Source organism: Procambarus clarkii, chromosome 12, assembly GCF_040958095.1.
Source record: "Procambarus clarkii isolate CNS0578487 chromosome 12, FALCON_Pclarkii_2.0, whole genome shotgun sequence".
NCBI lineage: Eukaryota > Metazoa > Arthropoda > Malacostraca > Decapoda > Cambaridae > Procambarus > Procambarus clarkii.
The window spans coordinates 42,777,526-42,797,401 of record NC_091161.1 but is presented as its reverse complement, the minus strand read 5'-3'; positions in this window follow the sequence as shown (position 1 = coordinate 42,797,401).

The window sequence follows — 19,876 nt, the reverse complement described above, 5'->3', positions numbered from 1 at the left end:
ACTATGGAGAGTGGCAAGCAAAGTGCCTCTGCACACTCTTTCAGTACCCATGGCGAGATCCCGTCTGGACCAACAGCCTTTCTAACATCCAGGTCCAGCAGGTGTCACTTGACCTCCTCTCTCGTAATTTCAAACTCTTCCAAGGCCGCCTTGTTTACTTTCCTTTCTCCTAGCACAGTGACCTCACCTTGTTCTGTTGTGAAGACCTCTTGGAACCTCTTGTTGAGTTCATCACATACCTCTTTGTCATTCTCTGTATACCTGTCCTCGCCTGTTCTAAGTTTCACTACCTGTTCTTTCACTGTTGTTTTCCTTCTGATATGACTGTGGAGTAGCTTTGGTTCGGTCTTGGCTTTGTTTATATATCATTTTCATAACTTTTCTCTGCTTTTCTTCTCACCCTGAGATACTCATTCCTGGTTCTCTGGTATCTCTCTCTGCTTTCTGGTGTTCTGTTATTCCGGAAGTTCCTCCACGCCATTTTGTTCAGTACCTTTGCTTCCATACATGCTCTATTATACCATGGATTCTTCTTTTGCTTCTCGAATTTTTCCTTTTGGGCCGGGATGTATCTGCTTACTGCCTCCTGACACTTTTGGGTGACATAGTCCATCATATCTTGTACAGACTTAGCTCTGAGGTCTGTGTCTCAAGGTAGTTCCCTTAGGAAGCTTCTCATCTCCTCATAATTTCCCTTTCGGTATGCCAGCCTTTTGTTTCCTAGTTCTTTTTTTTTTTTTGGGAGGGGGGGGATAATTCCTAGCTCTACCAGGTACTCAAAGTTCAAAACACTGTGATCACTCATTCCCAAGGGTGCTTCCATCTTGACTTCCCTTATATCCCACTCATTTAGGGTAAATATCAGATCAAGCATTGCTGGTTCATCCTCTCCTCTCATTCTTGTTGGATCCTTGACGTGCTGGCTTAGAAAGTTTCTTGTTGCCACGTCCAGCAGCTTAGCTCTCCATGTTTCTGGTCCTCCATGCGGGTCTCTGCTCTCCCAATCTATCTTCCTATGGTTGAAGTCTCCCATGATTAGTAGTCCAGATCCATTCCTGCTCGCAACAGAAGCTGCTCTCTCCATTATGTTAATGGTGGCCATATTGTTTCTATCATATTCCTGTCTGGGTCTTTTGTCATTTGGTGGTGGATTATATATGACTACGACTATAATTTTTTGCCCTCCAGTTGTTATTGTTCCTATTATGTAGTCACTGAAACTTTCACATCCCTGAACAACCAACTCCTCGAAATCCTAGCCTTTTCTTACCAGCAGAGCTACACCACCCCCACCTCTTCCTTCTCTCTCTTTCCTCATAACATAATAGTCCTGTGGGAACACTGCATTTGTTATTGGTCTCGTCAGCTTTGTTTCTGTGAGAGCTATTATGTCTGGGTTTTCCTCTAGTACCCATTCTCCAAGTTCATTTGCTTTATTTGTAATACCGTCTATGTTAGTGTACATTGCCTTGAGGCTCACTTTCCTCTGTCCCTTCTCAAATCTCCTCCTTGGTGAATGTTCTGCTGGTGGAGGAAGCTGTGCCATGGGTGTGAGGATTTGTGAGGTGGATACCAGGGTTGCAGAGGATTCTGGGATGAGGAGTGGGAGGTCAAGTAAAGAGGAAAGGACAGGGAGGGAATGGGGTGAACGGGGCGGGAGGACAGGAAGGAAAGGGGGGTTTTCTATACAGAGTGTTTGTGTGTGTGTGCGTGTGTGTGTGTGTGTGTGTGTGTGTGTGTGTGTGTGTGTGTGTGTGTGTGTGTGTGTGTGTGTGTGTGTGTGTGTGTGTGTGTGTGTGTGTGTGTGTGTGTGTGTGTGTGTGTTTTATCCTTATATTTACTATATGTATCTACAGAATCGAGTTATTAGCTCTTGGACCCCGCCTATCAAATAAATGTATTTATCCTCTTTTATATCTACTACATCTATTTCTCTCTAACTAACACACACACAAACACACACACACACACACATACACACACACACACACACACACACACACACACACACACACACACACACACACACACACACACACACACACACACACACACACACACACACACACACACACACACACACACACACACACACACACACACACACACACACACACACACACACACACACACACACACACACACACACACACACACACACACACACACACACACACACACACACACACACACACACACACACACACACACACACACACACACACACACACACACACACACACACACACACACCGAAAGGGGAATTATGAACAGATGAGAAGTTTCCTAAGTGAAATACCTTGGGACACAGACCTCAGAGACAAGTCTGTACAGGGTATGATGGACTATGTTACCCAAAAGTGTCAGGAGGCAGTAAACAGGTTCATCCCGGCCCAAAGGGAAAAATCCGAGAAGCAACAGAAGAATCCATGGTATAATAGGGCATGTATGGAAGCGAAGAAACTGAACAAAAAGGCGTGGAGGAACTTCCGGAATAACAGAACACCAGAAAGCAGGGAGAGATACCAGAGAACCAGGAATGAGTACGTCAGGGTGAGAAGAGAAGCAGAGAAAAATTTTGAAAATGATATAGCAAACAAAGCCAAGACCGAACCAAAGCTACTCCACAGTCACATCAGAAGGAAAACAACAGTGAAAGAACAGGTATTGAAACTTAGAACAGGCGAGGACAGGTATACAGAGAATGACAGAGAGGTGTGTGAGGAACTCAACAAGAGGTTCCAGGAGGTCTTCACAATAGAACAGGGTGAGGTCACTGTGCTAGCAGAAAGGGAGGTAAACCAGGCGGCCTTGGAGGAGTTCGAAATTACGAGAGAGGAGGTCAAGAGACACCTGCTGGATCTGGATGTTAGAAAGGCGGTTGGTCCAGATGGGATCTCACCATGGGTACTGAAAGAGTGTGCAGAGGCACTTTGCTTGCCACTCTCCATAGTGTATAGTAAATCACTAGAGACGGGAGACCTACCAGAAATATGGAAGACGGCGAATGTGGTCCCAATATACAAAAAGGGCGACAGACAAGAGGCACTGAACTACAGGCCAGTGTCCTTGACTTGTATACCATGCAAGGTGATGGAGAAGATCGTGAGAAAAAACCTGGTAACACATCTGGAGAGAAGGGACTTCGTGACAAATCGCCAACATGGATTCAGGGAGGGTAAATCTTGCCTTACAGGCTTGATAGAATTCTACGATCAGGTGACACAGATTAAGCAAGAAAGAGAGGGCTGGGCGGACTGCATTTTCTTGGATTGTCGGAAAGCCTTTGACACAGTACCGCATAAGAGGCTGGTACATAAGCTGGAGAGACAGGCAGGTGTAGCTGGTAAGGTGCTCCAGTGGATAAGGGAGTATCTAAGCAATAGGAAGCAGAGAGTTACGGTGAGGGGTGAGACCTCCGATTGGCGTGAAGTCACCAGTGGAGTCCCACAGGGCTCTGTACTCGGTCCTATCTTGTTTCTGATATATGTAAATGATCTCCCGGAGGGTATCGATTCATTTCTCTCAATGTTTGCGGACGATGCTAAAATTATGAGAAGGATTAAAACAGAAGAGGACTGTTTGAGGCTTCAAGAAGACCTAGACAAGCTGAAGGAATGGTCGAACAAATGGTTGTTAGAGTTTAACCCAACCAAATGTAATGTAATGAAGATAGGTGTAGGGAGCAGGAGGCCAGATACAAGGTATCATCTGGGAGAGGAAATTCTTCAGGAGTCAGAGAAGGAAAAAGACTTGGGGGTTGATATCACGCCAGACCTGTCTCCTGCAGCACATATCAAGCGGATAACATCAGCGGCATATGCCAGGCTGGCCAACATACGAACGGCATTCAGAAACTTGTGTAAAGAATCATTCAGAACTTTGTATACCACATATGTCAGGCCAATCCTGGAGTATGCAGCCCCAGCATGGAGTCCATATCTAGTCAAGGATAAGACTAAACTGGAAAAGGTTCAAAGGTTTGCCACCAGACTAGTACCGGAGCTGAGAGGTATGAGCTACGAGGAGAGACTACGGGAATTAAACCTCACTTCGCTGGAAGACAGAAGAGTTAGGGGGGACATGATCACCACATTCAAGATTCTGAAGGGGATTGATAGGGTAGATAAAGACAGTCTATTTAACACAAGGGGAACACGCACAAGGGGACACAGGTGGAAACTGAGTGCCCAAATGAGCCACAGAGATATTAGAAAGAACTTTTTTAGTGTCAGAGTGGTTGACAAATGGAATGCACTAGGAAGTGATGTGGTGGAGGCTGACTCCATACACAGTTTCAAGTGTAGATATGACAGAGCCCGATAGGCTCATGAATCTGTACACCTGTTGATTGACGGTTGAGAGGCGGGACCAAAGAGCCAGAGCTCAACCCCCGCAAACACAACTAGGTGAGTACAACTAGGTGAGTACACACACACACACACACACACACACACACACACACACACACACACACACACACACACACACACACACACACACACACACACACACACACACACACACACACACACACACACACACACACACACACACACACACACACACACACACACACACACACACACACACACACACACACACACACACACACACACACACACACACACACACACACACACACACACACACACACACACACACACACACACACACACACACACACACACACACACACACACACACACACACACACACACACACACACACACACACACACACACACACACACACACACACACACACACACACACACACACACACACAAACTGGAGGCCTAGCGTCTAAATGGAGAGAGTTCGATGGTTATAATCCTAATGGAACCCGATCGAATCCCGGTTGATGCAATAGCAAATCGAAAGATATTCTTTAACCTGATTCGACTGTTAACCTAGAAAAATGTATCCATCAATGTATCCATCTATCTATCTACTTATATCTGTCAATCCATCAATCTATCTTCCCATTAAACCAACCATTTATCATTATATACATCTATCTATCCATGTATCCGTCCATCAACTCATCTTTCTATCCATCCATATAGTCATCTGTCTTTCCGTCCATCAACTCATCTATGCATCCGTCTATCCGTCAATATCTATATTAAGCGATCAATGTATCCATCCATCTATCTACCAATATAAATTGTCCATTAATCTATTCATTTATCATAACCATCTATCAACACCCTCCCCACTCCCTCTCCTATTTTACTACCAAACTCCCTCCTCTCGTTCTGGCACCTTCTCCTTCCGTTTTCCTCCCTCTCATAAACCTGCTCATCCTCCATCCTTCTGCCCTTCCCACTCCCGCCCCTATCCCATCCCGCCCTTCCCATCGTCTTCCCTCTCGCCGCAGATCCATCCCTTCGTTCTCATTCCTTCTGCCGCTTCTCACTCTCGCCCTTCCCTTTGTTTTTCCTCCCTCGCGTTGCTAGTCCTTTAGTCCGTTGAGCCTCTGCATCACTCTCTTGAGCCTCTGCATTACTCTCTTGAGCCTCTGCATCCCTCTCTGGAGCCTCAGCATCCCTCTCTTGAGCCTCTGCATAACTCTCTTGAGACTCTGAATCACTCTCTAGAGCCTCTGCATCGCTCTCATAAGCCTCAGCATCCCTCTCTTGATCCTCTGCATCACTCTGTTGAGCCTCTGCATCACTCTCTTGATCCTCTGTATCACTCTCTTGAGCCTCTGCATCACTCTCTTCAGCCTCTGCATCACTCTCTTTAGTCTCTGCATCACTCTCTTGAGCCTCTGCATCACTCTCTTAAGCCCCTGCATCCCTCTTTTGATCCTCTGCATCACTCTCTTGAGCCTCTGCATCATTCTCTTGAGCCTCTGCATCCCTCTCTTAAGCCTCTACATCACTCGCTTGAGCCTCTGCATCCCTCTCTCAAGCCTCTACATCGCTCTCTGGAGCCTCTGCATCTCTCTCTGGAGCCTCAGCATCCCTCTCTTGAGCCTCTGCAGCACTCTCTTGAGCCAATTCATCATTCTCCTGAGCCTCTGCATCCATCTCTTAAGCCTCTGCATCACTGTTTTGAGCCTCTGCATCAATCTCTTGAACTCCTGCATCCCTCTCATGAGCCTCTGCATCCCTCTCTTGAGCCTTTGCATCACTCTTTTAAGCCTCTGCATCATTCTCTTGAGCCTCTGCACCACTCTCAAGAGCATCTGCATCCCTCTCTTGTGCCTCTGCATCCCTCACTTGAGCCTCTGCATCCCTCTCTTGAGCCTCTGCGTCCCTCTCTTGAGCCTCTGCATCCCTCTCTTGGGCCTCTGCATCCCTCTCTTAAGCCTCTGCATCACTCTCTTAAGCCGATGCATCACTCTCGTAAGCCTCTGAATCTTTCTCTTGAGATGCATCACTCTCTTGAGCCCCTGCATCCCTCTCTTGAGCCTCTACATCACTCTATGGGCCTCTGCATCAATCTCTTGAGCCTCTGCATCCCTCTCTTGAGCTCCTGCATCCCTCTCATGAGCCTCTGCATCCCTCTCCTGAGCCTTTGCATCTCTCTCTTAAGCCTCTGCATCCCTCTCTTGAGCCCCTGCATCCTTCTATTGAGCCTCTGCATCGGTCTCTTGAGCCTCTGCATCCCTCTCTTAAGCCTCTGCATCCCTCTCTTAAGCCTCTGCATCACTCTCGTAAACCTCTGCATCATTCTCTTGAGCCTCTACATCCCTTTCTTGAGACTCTGCCTCACTCTCTTCGGCCTCTGCATCCCTCTCTTGAGCCTCTGCATCCCTCTCTTGAACCTCTGCATCATTCTCTTAGGACTCTGCATCACTCACTTGAGCCTCTGCATCACTCTCCTGAGCCTCTACATCCCTCTCTTGATCCTCTGCATCACTCTCTTGAGCCTTAGCATCCCTCTCATAAGCCTCTGCATCCATCTCTTGAGCCTCTGCATCACTTTCTTGAGCCTCTGCATCACTCTCTTTAGCCTCTGCATCACTCTCTTGAGCCTCTGCATCACTCCCTTGAGCCTCTGCATCCCTCTCTTAAGCCTCTGCAACACTCTCTTGAGCCTCTGCATCACTCTCTTGACCCTCTGCATCACTCTCTTGAGCCTCTGCATCACTCTCTTGAGCCTCTGCATCACTCTCTTGAGCCTCGGCATCACTCTCCTGAGACTCTGCATCCCTCTCATAAGCCTCTGCAACACTCTCTTCAGCCTCTGCATCACTCTTTTAAGCCTCTGCATCCCTCTCTTGATAATCTGCATCACTCTCGTAAGCCTCCGCATCACTCTCTAGAGCCTCTGCATAACTCTTTTTAGCCTCTGCATTACTCTCTTGAGCCTCTGCTTCCTTCTCGTGAGCCTCTGCAACACTCTCTGCAGCCTCTGCGTCACTCTCCTAAGCCTCTGCATCACTCTCTTCGGCCTCTGCATCACTCTCGTAAGCCTCTGCTTCCTCTCTTGATCCTCTGCATCACTCTCTTGAGTCTCTGCATCACTCACTTGATCCTCTGCATCACTCTCTTGATCCTCTGCATCACTCTCTCAAGCCTCTGCACCACTCTCTTGAGCCTCTGCATCACTCTCTTGAGCCTCTGCATCACTCTCTTAAGCCTCTGCATCCGTCTCTTGATCCTGTGTATCACTCTCTTGAGCCTCTGCATCATTCTCTTGAGCCTCTGCATTTCTCTTTTGAGCCTCTGCATCACTCTCTTAAGCCTCTGCATCTCTCTCTTCAACCTCTGCATCCCTCTCTGGAGCGTCAGCATCCCTCTCTTGAGCCTCTGCAGCACTCTCTTGAGCCTCTGCATCACTCTCTTGAGCCTCTGCATCCCCTCTCCTTAGCCTTTGCATCACTCTCTTAAGCCTCTGCATCCCTCTCTTGAGCCTCTGCATCACTCTCAAGAGCCTCTGCATCCCTCTCTTTAGCCTCTGCATCCCTCTCTTGAGCCCCTGCATCCTCTCTTGAGCCTCTTCCTCCCTCTCTTGAGCCTCTGCATCCCTCACTTAAGCCTCTGCATCACTCTCTTCAGCCGCTGCATCACTCTCATGAGCCTCTGCATCCCTTCTCTTAAGCCTCTGCATCACTCTCTTAAGCCTCTGTATCACTTTCTTGAGCTTCCGCATCACTCTCTTGAGCCTCAACATCCCTCACTTGAGCCTCTGCACCACTCTCGTAAGCCTATGCATCATTCTCTTGAGCTTCTGCATAACTCTCTTGAGTCTCTGCATCACTCTCTTGAGCTTCTGCATCCCTCTCCCGAGCCTCTGCAACACTCTCTTAAGCCTCTGCATCACTCTCTTGACCCTCTGCATCACTCTCTTGAGCCTCTGCATCACTCTCTTGAGCCTCGGCATCACTCTCTTGAGCCTCTGCATCCCTCTCATAGGCCTCTGCAACACTCTCTTCAGCCTCTGCATAACTCTCTTAAGCCTTTGCATCCCTCTCTTGATCCTCTGCATCACTCTCATAAGCCTCCGCATCACTCTCTTGAGCCTCTGCTTCCTTCTCTTGAGCCTCTGCAACATTCTCTTGAGCCTCTGCATCACTCTCTTAAGCCTCTGCATCACTCTCTTGATCCTGAGCATCACTCTCTTGAGCCTCTGCATCATTCTCTTGAGCCTCTGCATCCCTCTCTTAAGCCTATACATCATTCTCTTGAGCCTCTGCATTACTCTCTTGAGCCTCTGCATCACTCTTTTAAGCCTCTGCATCTCTATCTTCAGCTTCGGCATCCCTCTCTGGAGCGTCAGCATCCCTCTCTTGAGCCTCTGCAGCACTCTCTTGAGCCTCAGCATCATTCTCTTGAGCCTCTGCATCCCTCTCTTGAGCCTCTGAATCACTCTCTTGAGCCTCTGCATCCCTCTCCTTAGCCTTTGCATCACTCTCTTAAGCCTCTGCATTCCTCTCTTGAGCCTCTGCATCACTCTCAAGAGCCTCTGCATCCTTCTCTTGAGCCTCTGCATCCCTCTCTTGAGCCCCTGCATCCCTCTCTTGAGCCTCTGCATCCCTATCTTGAGCCTCTGCATCCCTCACTTTAGCCTCTGCATCACTCTCTTGAGCCTCTGCATCCCCTCTCTTAAGCCTCTGCATCACTCTCTTAAGCCTCTGTATCACTCTCTTGAGCTTCTGTAACACTGTAAAAGTGTTTGGTTTTGTTTAATACATACATATAGTACATGAGTCACAGACAGGGATTTGGAAAGGCGCCAGGTTGTCGGCCTGAGATCTCACACCTCAAAGCGTTAATGACCCCAAGTGACCTGTGGTCAGATCATGCGAATTTCACCTTACTTCTACTAATCTCTTAATTGGAGCCTGGTAGCCTTCAAACTTGCCGACGTTTAAGGAGTGGCTTGGTAGAAAGCCGGAGGCTATTTACTTGTGGGCGGAGTTAGCTACTAGGTTCCCCAATAAATACTCGGAGAACTACCGATTCGGGAGCATTAAGCATTAACGAGACAGAGAAGAACGGCAGTCAGCAGAGCAGCCGAGACAGGCTGTCGGTCGGACGGGGTGAAGCTGCCTGACAGCTGCAGACTCCCCCCCCCCCCCTCTCTTTCCAGCTATAGGCACACACTTGGTGAGTTGAACATTAAGGTGACTTGGTCGTGTTTTACAAGTGTTGTGTGAGGATCAGGGGCAGTCAGTTGTAGTGTTCTCAGATTCTTGGAGGATGACTCACTTTGAATATTAATCTTTAATCTTTTAATTGGATTGCTTAAGTTATGATACTTATCATGAAAAATATAATTGTTGAATTTATTATTTAAATGGACTTTATTTTGTTCCCTAGAGATTTTGAGTTGAGGTGAGAAAGCCTCTGTGGTTACGAGTTTCATGGTTTAGAATGAGTACATGATAAAGATGGGACCATACTAATAATGATCTCTTGATAACATCTTTGGTGAATATTGTGATACAGACAAGTTCCATTCCTTGTCTTGTATGTAATGATCATGAATGGATGGTGGCAGCATTTCGTCTTCTACTATCTACTTTCTACTTCTACTATCTACTCTTCTACTTCTACCTATCTACTCCTCTCCCTCCACCCCTCTCTGAACTCTCACTTTCAACTAATGACCCTCCTCGCTCCTCCCACCTCTCTACCTCTCTCACCCCAAACCCTCACTAATTACTTCACTATTCATTTCTTTCCTTTCGTTTTCTCTTATACGTTTGTGGCAATGATTCTGTATTCTAGAGTTCTCTCTAGAGTTTCGGGTAACTGATCAAGTGACGGCGCCTTGTAGTCTTAGCACCTAGGTAGTCAAATACCTAGGTTACAAGGTGTTGAACCAGAGAGGTTGCCTTAGGATCTCTGGGAGTGCTCTAGAATAGTTAGCTAACTGGGGACGGGATAACGGACTAGAGAGAGCTGTTTCCCCCGGCCTCGTTAGTTAACTGGGGGGGTGGAATAATGGACAAGATAGAGCTATTTCCCCTACCCCCCCCCGTTACAATGTTGGCAGCGTTGAACAATGTTGTAGGTAGTTGGTGTTCTTTTAACATTGTTCAGTCCCACGTGTCTTTTGTCGCTCAGGCGCTGTCAGGGAGATCTTGACAGGTGTTTTACTTTCGCGATTTAGCGAGTTTTCAGGCTAGGAGATTGTGATTCTCTGGTGTTGTGGTTTAGTGATTTTGTGAGTTTTGTGGTGTTCAGGGAATGTTCACCAGAACTTGCGTGTGTAGTGATTAATGTTAGTGATAAGATTTGGTGATTTTGAAACTTAGCGGTGTTGGTAGTGGAGCTCACCTGAGTGTGACAGGTGACCTCGCATGTCCCACGGGGACACCCAGCCACCGCTGGTCTCCAGGTCAGTGGGGAGTGGCAGGTGTAGTTTTTAAATAGTTTAAGTAGTGGTTCTGCTCAGATTATTGCGATCGACTGTTTTACTCCATTTGAACGCAATAACCCGAGGTGTACTGGTCTTGTACAGCATGCTAGGGGGAGGCTTAGTATGTCAGTAGACTTCACGTTGGGGACGCTCGACGTTAGATAGTCTGGTCACAGGGGTGACAAAAGTTTTGAGTTGTTGACCGGCGGAGAAGCTAGGGAAACACTCTGGGTCACGTAGGTGGCTGTAGGTTAAGGGTGGGAGTAACGGTTAATTAAGTACTTAAGATTAGGAACGGTACAGTTAAGTTAGGCTAGTGTTTTGTCTAGTAGTTTTTATATTTATTGTGGAGATTGGTTTAGGAGACAAGTTAAAAGTAGTGATGACCTTATTCTCTCTTCTCTAAACTTTACTCTGTTACTGTCTTATGTTCCACCAAGTCAATATCATTCAGAGTTAATTGGATTTTTAAAATTTAAGTGTAGTTGTTGCCAGGAGGAGAGCGGTATGATTAGACTGTGTGAACCCTATACAAACTACAGGGTCACACAACAGGATGGAACACGGGTATTGTCGCCTTAATGTTCATTCACAGGTGGGAGCCAGAGGAGAGGCGCGACGCATATGCAGAAGAGAGAGACGGCTGCTTGGTACCACACTCAGGGGCGTTCCTCACCACCACGACGACCAGCCCCTACCTGGATGTCATGGTTCCACCACCACCACCATCACCCCAGGGGACCCCCGAGATACAGCCCTCTCGGTTGGTCAACATTGGTCTACCCAGTGGACCCCAGGACAGACGGACCCCAGTGGACCCCAAGACGGACGGACCCCCAGTGGACCCCAGGTCGTTCTGCGGACGAACCCAGACGACCCAGTAAAGATGGAAGAGGAACAACAACGACTCTAGTCTGTCCCACCAACATCGGTCTACCCAGGATGGACCCCAGGACGGACGGACCCCAATGGACCCCAGGTCGCTTGTCAAAGACCCATGGGAGTAAGAAGAGAGAAGAAAGAAAAGAGAAGAAAGAAGAAAGAAGGGAGAAGAAAGAAGAGAGAAGAAAGAAGAGGAGAAGATAAGACAAGCTGAGTGAGACACGATGCCTAGTGTCCCTTGCTGGTGTCAGCATCATTGCATGGAGCGTAATTGCAAGACAGGATCGTTTGCCTTAACTGGCCGCCCCTCCTGCAAGCATGTTGCTCTGTTGAGTGATTCTTCCTGTGTCATGCGGACTTGATGTGGCTGTCAGAAGTGGCTCTCTGAAGGAGGCGTGCTGGAGCAACAGGGAGGAAGAAGAGTAGGATGGGATTTCTACTGTTGGCAACTATATGAAGGTCTCGAAACTTGTACTCCCTATAGCTGTGAAGAACCCCAATATACGTCTCTCATGGTGACTGACGTAGGGCCAATTACAGATCAGCTGGGACAACCGAATTCCACGGTCCTGTGCGCAGTTCAAGTAGTAACGGCTTTCTGGTTGACCAAGGGTTGTTGTGCGTTAACGACGGAGAAGCGACGGAGGCAGTTGTGTTGAAGAAATGTGGTACAGGGTTATCTACAAGATCAAGCAGTGACGTCGCCCAGCCAGAGACAATGGACGTCTGTCTACATATTTCATTTTTAGAGTAGGATGATGTATATTTGTTTAGCTAGGATTTTTTTTTTTCGTTAATAAAGTTGTTGCACACAGCTAGCTTACTTTAGCAGTGTTGCAAAAACTTTATTTCGGGGAGAAGGGGAGATGTAACACTGTAAAAGTGTTTGGTTTAGTTTAATACATGCATATAGTACATGAGTCACAGACAGGGATTTGGAAAGGCGCCAGGTTGTCGGCCTGAGATCTCACACCTCAAAGCGTTAATGACCCCAAGTGACCTGAGGTCAGATCATGCGAATTTCACCTTACTTCTACTAATCTCTTAATTGGAGCCTGGTAGCCTTCAAACTTGCCGACGTTTAAGGAGTGGCTTGGTAGAAAGCCGGAGGCTATCTACTTGTGGGCGGAGTTAGCTACTAGGTTCCCCAATAAATACTCGGAGAACTACCGATTCGGGAGCATTAAGCATTAACGAGACAGAGAAGAACGGCAGTCAGCAGAGCAGCCGAGACAGGCTGTCGGTCGGACGGGGGTGAAGCTGCCTGACAGCTGCAGACTCCCCCCCCCCCCTCTCTATCCAGCTATAGGCACACACTTGGTGAGTTGAACATTAAGGTGACTTGGTCGTGTTTTACAAGTGTTGTGTGAGGATCAGGGGCAGTCAGTTGTAGTGTTCTCAGATTCTTGGAGGATGACTCACTTTGAATATTAATCTTTAATCTTTTAATTGGATTGCTTAAGTTATGATACTTATCATGAAAAATATAATTGTTGAATTTATTATTTAAATGGACTTTATTTTGTTCCCTAGAGATTTTGAGTTGAGGTGAGAAAGCCTCTGTGGTTACGGGTTTCATGGTTTAGAATGAGTACATGATAAAGATGGGACCATACTAATAATGATCTCTTGATAACATCTTTGGTGAATATTGTGATACAGACAAGTTCCATTCCTTGTCTTGTATGTAATGATCATGAATGGATGGTGGCAGCATTTCGTCTTCTACTATCTACTTTCTACTATCTACTCTTCTACTTCTACCTATCTACTCCTCTCCCTCCACCCCTCTCTGAACTCTCACTTTCAACTAATGACCCTCCTCGCTCCTTCCACCTCTCTACCTCTCTCACCCCAAACCCTCACTAATTACTTCACTATTCATTTCTTTCCTTTCGTTTTCTTTTATACGTTTGTGGCAATGATTCTGTATTCTAGAGTTCTCTCTAGAGTTTCGGGTAACTGATCAAGTGACGGCGCCTTGTAGTCTTAGCACCTAGGTAGTCAAATACCTAGGTTACAAGGTGTTGAACGAGAGAGGTTGCCTTAGGATCTCTGGGAGTGCTCTAGAATAGTTAGCTAACTGGGGACGGGATAACGGACTAGAGAGAGCTGTTTCCCCCGGCCTCGTTAGTTAACTGGGGGGTGGAATAATGGACAAGAGAGAGCCATTTCCCCCACCCCCCGTTACACTTCCGCATCACTCTCTTGAGCCTCTACATCCCTCACTTGAGCCTCTGCACCACTCTTGCAAGCCTATGCATCATTCTCTTGAGCCTCTGCATAACTCTCTTGAGTCTCTGCGTCACTCTCTTGAGCTTCTGCATCCCTCTCTTGAGCCTCTTCAACATTCTCTTCAGCCTCTGCATCACTCTCTTAAGCCTCTGAATCCCTCTCTTGAGCCTCTGAATCACTCTCTTGAGCCTCTGCATCACTCTCTCGAGCCTATGCATCACTCTCTTCATCCTCTGCATTCCTCTCTTGAGCATCTGCATCACTCTCTTGGGCCCCTGCATCCCTCTCTTGAGCCTCTGCATCACTCTCTTGAGCCTCTTCTTCACCCTCTTAAGCCTCTGCATCCTTATTTTGAGCCTCTGCATCCCTTTCTTGAGCCTCTGCATCCCTCTCTTGAACTCCTGCATCCCTCTCATGATCCTCTGCATCCCTCTCTTTTGCCTTTGGTTCACTCTCTTAAGCCTCTGCATCCCTCCCTTGAGCCTCTGTATCACTCTCGTAAGCCTCTGCATCACTCTCTTGAGCCTCTGCATAACTCTCTTGAGTCTCTGCATCACTCTCTTCAGCCTCTGCATCCCTCTCTTGAGCCTCTGCAACACCCTCTTCAGCCTCTGCATCACTCTCCTAAGCCGCTGAATCCCTCTCTTGAGCCTCTGAATCCCTCTCTTGATCCTCTGCATCACTCTCTCGAGCCTCTGCATCACTCTCTTGATCCTCTGCATCCCTCTCTTGTGCCTCTGCATCCCTCTCTTGTGCCTCTGCAACCCTCACTTGAGCCTATGCATCCTTCTCTTGAGCCTCGCGTCCCTCTCATGAGCCTCTGCATCCCTCTCTTGAGCCTCTGCATCACTTTCTTAAGCCTCTGCATCACTCTCGTAAGCCTCTAAATCACTCTCTTAAGCCTCTGCATCCCTCTCATGAGCCTCGGCATCACTCTCAAGAGCCTCTGCATCCCTCTCTTGTGCCTGTGCATCCCTCACTTGAGCCTCTGCATCCTTCTCTTGAGCCTCTGCGTCCCTCTCTTGAGCCTCTGCATCCCTCGCTTGAACCTCTGCATCCCTCTCTTGAGCCCCTGCATCCCTCTCTTGAGCCTCTGCATCCCTCTCTTGAGCCTCCGCATCATTCTCTTGAACTCCTGCATCTCTCTCATGAGCCTCTGCATCCCACTCTAGAGCCTTTGCATCACCCTCTTAAGCCTCTGCATCACTCTCTTGAGCCACTGCATCCCTTTCTTGAACCTCTGCATCCCTCTCTTGAACTCCTGCATCCCTCTCATGAGCCTCTGCATCCCTCTCTTGAGCCTTTGCATCACCCTCTTAAGCCTCTGCATCCCTCGCATGAGCCCCTGCATCCCTCTCTTAAGCCTCTGCATTACTCTCCAAAGCCTCTGCATCACTCTCTTGAGCCTCTGCATCACTCTCTTGAGCCTCTTCATCCCTCTCTTGAGCCTCTGCATCACTCTCTTCAGCCTCTGGACCCCTCTCATGAGCCTCTGCATCATTCTCCTAGGCCTCTGCATCACTCTCTTGAGCCTTTGCATCACTCTCTTGAGCCTCTACATCCTTCTCTTGAGCCTCTTCATCACTCTTTTGAGCCTCGTCATCCCTCTCCTAAGCCTCTGCATCACTCTCTTGAGCCTCTGCATCACTCTCTTAAAACTCTGCATCCCTCTCTTGTGCCTCTGCATCATTCTCTTGAGCCTCTGCATCACTCTCTTTAGCCTCTGCATCACTATCTTGAGCCTCTGCATCACTCTTTTGAGCCTGTGCATCCCTCTCTCAATCCTCTGCATCACTCTCTTGAGCCTCTGCATCACTCTCTTGAGCCTCTGTATCACTCTCTTGAGCCTCTGTATCACTCTCTCGAGCCTCTGCATCACTCTCTTGAGCCTCTGCATACCTCTCTTAAGCCTCTGCATCACTCTTCAGCCTCTGCATTACTCACTTAAGCGTCTGCATCCCTCTCTTGATCCTCTGCATCACTCTAGAAAGCCTCTGCATCACTCTCTTTAGCCTCTGCATAAATCTTTTTAGCCTCTGCATCACTCTCTTGAGCCTCTGCATCTCTCTCTTGAGCCTCTGCAACACTCTATTCTGCCTCTGCATCACTCTCCTAAACCTCTGCATCACTCTCTTCGCCCTCTGCATCACTCTCTTATGACTCTGCTTCCCTCTCTTGATCCTCTGCATTACTCTCTTGAGCCTCTGCATCACTCTCTTGATCCTCTGCATCACTCTCATGAGCCTCTGCATCACTCTTTTGAGCCTCTACATCGCTCTCTTGAGCATCTGCATCACTCTCTTGAGCCTCTTCATCACTCTCTTAAGCCTCTGCATCCCTTTCTTGATCCTCTGCATCACTCTCGTGAGCCTCTGATTCATTCTCTTGAGGCTCCGCATCCCTCTCTTAAGCCTCTACATCATTCTCTTGAGCCTCTGCATTACTCTCTTGAGCCTCTGCATCACTCTCTTAAGATTCTGCATCATTCTCTTAAGCCTCTGCATCACTCTCTTTAGCCTCTGCATCCCTCTCTGGAGCTTCAGCATCCCTCTCTTGAGACTCTGCAGCACTCTCTTGAACTAAGGCATCCCACTCATGAGCCTCTGCATCCCTCTCTTGAGCCTTTGGAACACTCTCTTAAGCCTCTGCATCCCTCTCTTCAGCCTCTGCATCACTCTCAAGAGCCTCTGAATCCTTCTCTTGAGCCTCTGCATCCCTCTCTTGAGCCCCTGCATCCCTGTCTTAACCCTCTGCATCCCTCTCTTGAACCTCTGCATCCCTCTCTTAAGCCTCTGCATCACTCTCTTCAGCCTCTGCATCACTCTCTTGAGCCTCTGCATCCCCTCTATTAATCCTCTGCATCACTCTCTTAAGCCTCTGCATCACTCTATTGAGCTTCTGCATCACTCGCTTGAGCCTCTACATCCCTCTCTTGAGCCTCTGCCTCACCCTCTTGAGCCTCTGCATCACCCTCTTAAGCCTCTGCATCCCTATTTTGAGCCTCTTCATTACTTTCTTAAGCCTCTGCATCCCTTTCTTGAGCCTCTGCATCCCTCTCTTGAACTCCTGCATCCCTCTCATGAGCCTCTGCATCCCTCCCTTCAGCCTTTGCATCACTGTTAAGCCTCTGCCTCCCTCTCTTGAGCCTCTGCATCACTCTCGTAAGCCTAAGGAGTCTTAAGAGAGTGATGCAAAGGCTCAAGTTAGGGATGCAGAGGCTCATGAGAGGGATGCAGGAGTTCAAGAGGGTGATGCAGAGGCTCAAGTGAGGGATGAAAGTGAGGTAATTACCTCAAGTGATATAATGTGATTACCTCAAGTGAGGTAATGAAAACACATTGATTTTTATCATTTGTATTGGAAACAACATCTTTATATATCTTTTCTAGGATCTAAATAATACGAAACCTCGCTTTATGATTTGAAGTTAAAATCCTCAAATTTGGTAATATAGCGATTTTTTCACGTTTTTCATGTTGTGTGACATTACGTAAATATATTCGCTTTTACCAATAATTCGATACTACTTCTTGTTTTCTCACGATATGTGATTTGGCCTTAAGTCTGAGAATTTCGCATAATATTGCATTTTTAAGCAAGTTTTCTTGCTTTTTGTTTTGTACTAAAAATCATTGAATTTAGAAATATTTTGACGCTTTATCCCCCTTTTCCTTTGTGTGATTTAAACAAAATATCATCGAATTAGGCAATATTTTGTCTAATTCGTTTTCCTCGTTTATGTGAATTTTCAGTTTATTGTTATTAATTCAATATATATACGATAAAAATTATGCAAACACATAATTGATTAGAAATTAACATTAAATATTTCATTTTCAATCAACTATTTGTTTCTCGTTAAAATACTGAGTAAGATATTGAAAAAGCGAGAAGTTATGATTTTATTGCATATATCGACGTTTCAGCCGGATTAGAGCGGTTTTACGTGTAAATCTTCCATCGGTAATATAAACGGAAAATCAGGAACATTTTAGAGTATTTTAATAAAAACACATGGATTTTTATCATTTGTATTGGAAACAACATCTTTATATGTCTTTTCTAGAATCTAAATAATACGAAACCTCGCTTTATGATTTGAAGTTAAAATCCTCAAATTTGGTAAAATAGCGATTTTTTTTCACGTTTTTCATGTTGTGTGACATTACGTAAATATATTCGATTTACGAATATTTCGATACTACTTCATGTTTTCTCACGATATGTGATTTGGCCTTCAAATAAGAGAATTTCGCAAATTTTGCATTTAGGCAATATTTTGCCGTTTTTTCACGTTTTTGTGAATTTTCAGTTTATTGGTATTAATTCATTAAATATACGATAAAAATGATGCAAACACATAACTGATTAGAAAATAACCTTAAATACTTAATTTTCAATCAACTATTTGTTTCTCGTTAAAATACTGAGCAAGATTATGCAAACACATCCCTCATGTTATGATGCAAACACGTAAATAATTGCAAATTTACCTTAAATACAAGATTTTCAATCAACTCGTTAAAACAGTGAGTAAGATATTGATTAAGAGAGATTTTCTGTTTTTATTGCATATTTCGACGTTTCAGTCGGAGTAAAGCAGTTTTATGAGTACCTCTTCTTTCAGCAATATAAACAGAAATTGAGGAACATTTTAGTTAATTCTAAAGAGAACACATTGATTTTTATCATTTGAATTGAAAACATCGTTTTCATATGCCTTTTTAATTATAAAAATAATACGCAACCTCGCTCTATGATTTGAAGTAAAAATCCTTGAATTTGGTATTATAGTGACTTTTTTCACGTTTTTCATTTAGGGTGATTTTAGGCAAAAATGTTCGAAATTACTAATATTTTGATACTACTTCATGTTGTCTCTCTATTTGTGATTTGGCCTACAAATCTCAGAATTACACATAATATTGCGTTTTTAAGCAAGTTTTCTTGCATTGTGCCTTGTACATAAAATCAGCGAATTTAGCAATATTTGGAGGTTTTTCATCCTTGTTTCCTTTATGAGATATCATCCACGATTTAGGCAATATTTGGCCGTTTTTCCACGTTTTCAAGCATTTTCGGTTTATTGCCTTTAATTCATTAAATTTACGATAAATATGACGCAAACACGTAATGAATTGCAAATTACCCTTAAATACTTGATTTTCAATCAACTATTTGTACCTCGTTAAAATAGTGAGTCAGATATTGAATAGGAGAGATATTCTGTTTTTATTGCATATTTCGACGTTTCAGGCGTTTTACGAGTGCCTCTTCTTTCAGTAATATAAACTGAAATTCAGGAACATTTTAGTTAATTCTAATGAAAAGATATTGATTTTTATCATATGAATTGGAAAACGCCTTTTCATATGATTAAAATAACACGTAACCTCGCTTAATGATTTCAAGCAAAAATACACGTAATTGGTAATGTTGTGACTTTTTTCACGTTTTCATATGAAAACATGTGTCATTTATGATAGTAATATTCGAATTTACTAATATTTTGATACAACCTCATATTTTCTCGCGAAATGTGATTTAGCCTATAATTCTAAGAATTTAGCATAATACTGCGTTTTTAAGCAAGTTTTCTGGCATTATATTTGTACTAATAATCATCTAATTTAGCAATATTTTCACGGTTATCATCCTTTTTTCCTTTATGAGACTTCAACCAAATATCAACGATTTAGGTAATGATTTGCCGTTTTTCAACGATTTTAAGCATTTTTGGTTTATTGTCAAAAATGCAAAAAAAAAGAGATAAATATGATGCAAACACGTAATTAATTGCAAATTACCCTTAAATACTTGATTTTCAACCAACTTTTTATATCTCGTTAAAATAGTGAGTTAGATATTGATTAAGAGAGAATTTCTGTTTCCATTGCATATTTCGACGTTTTAGCCAGATTAGAGCGGTTTACGAA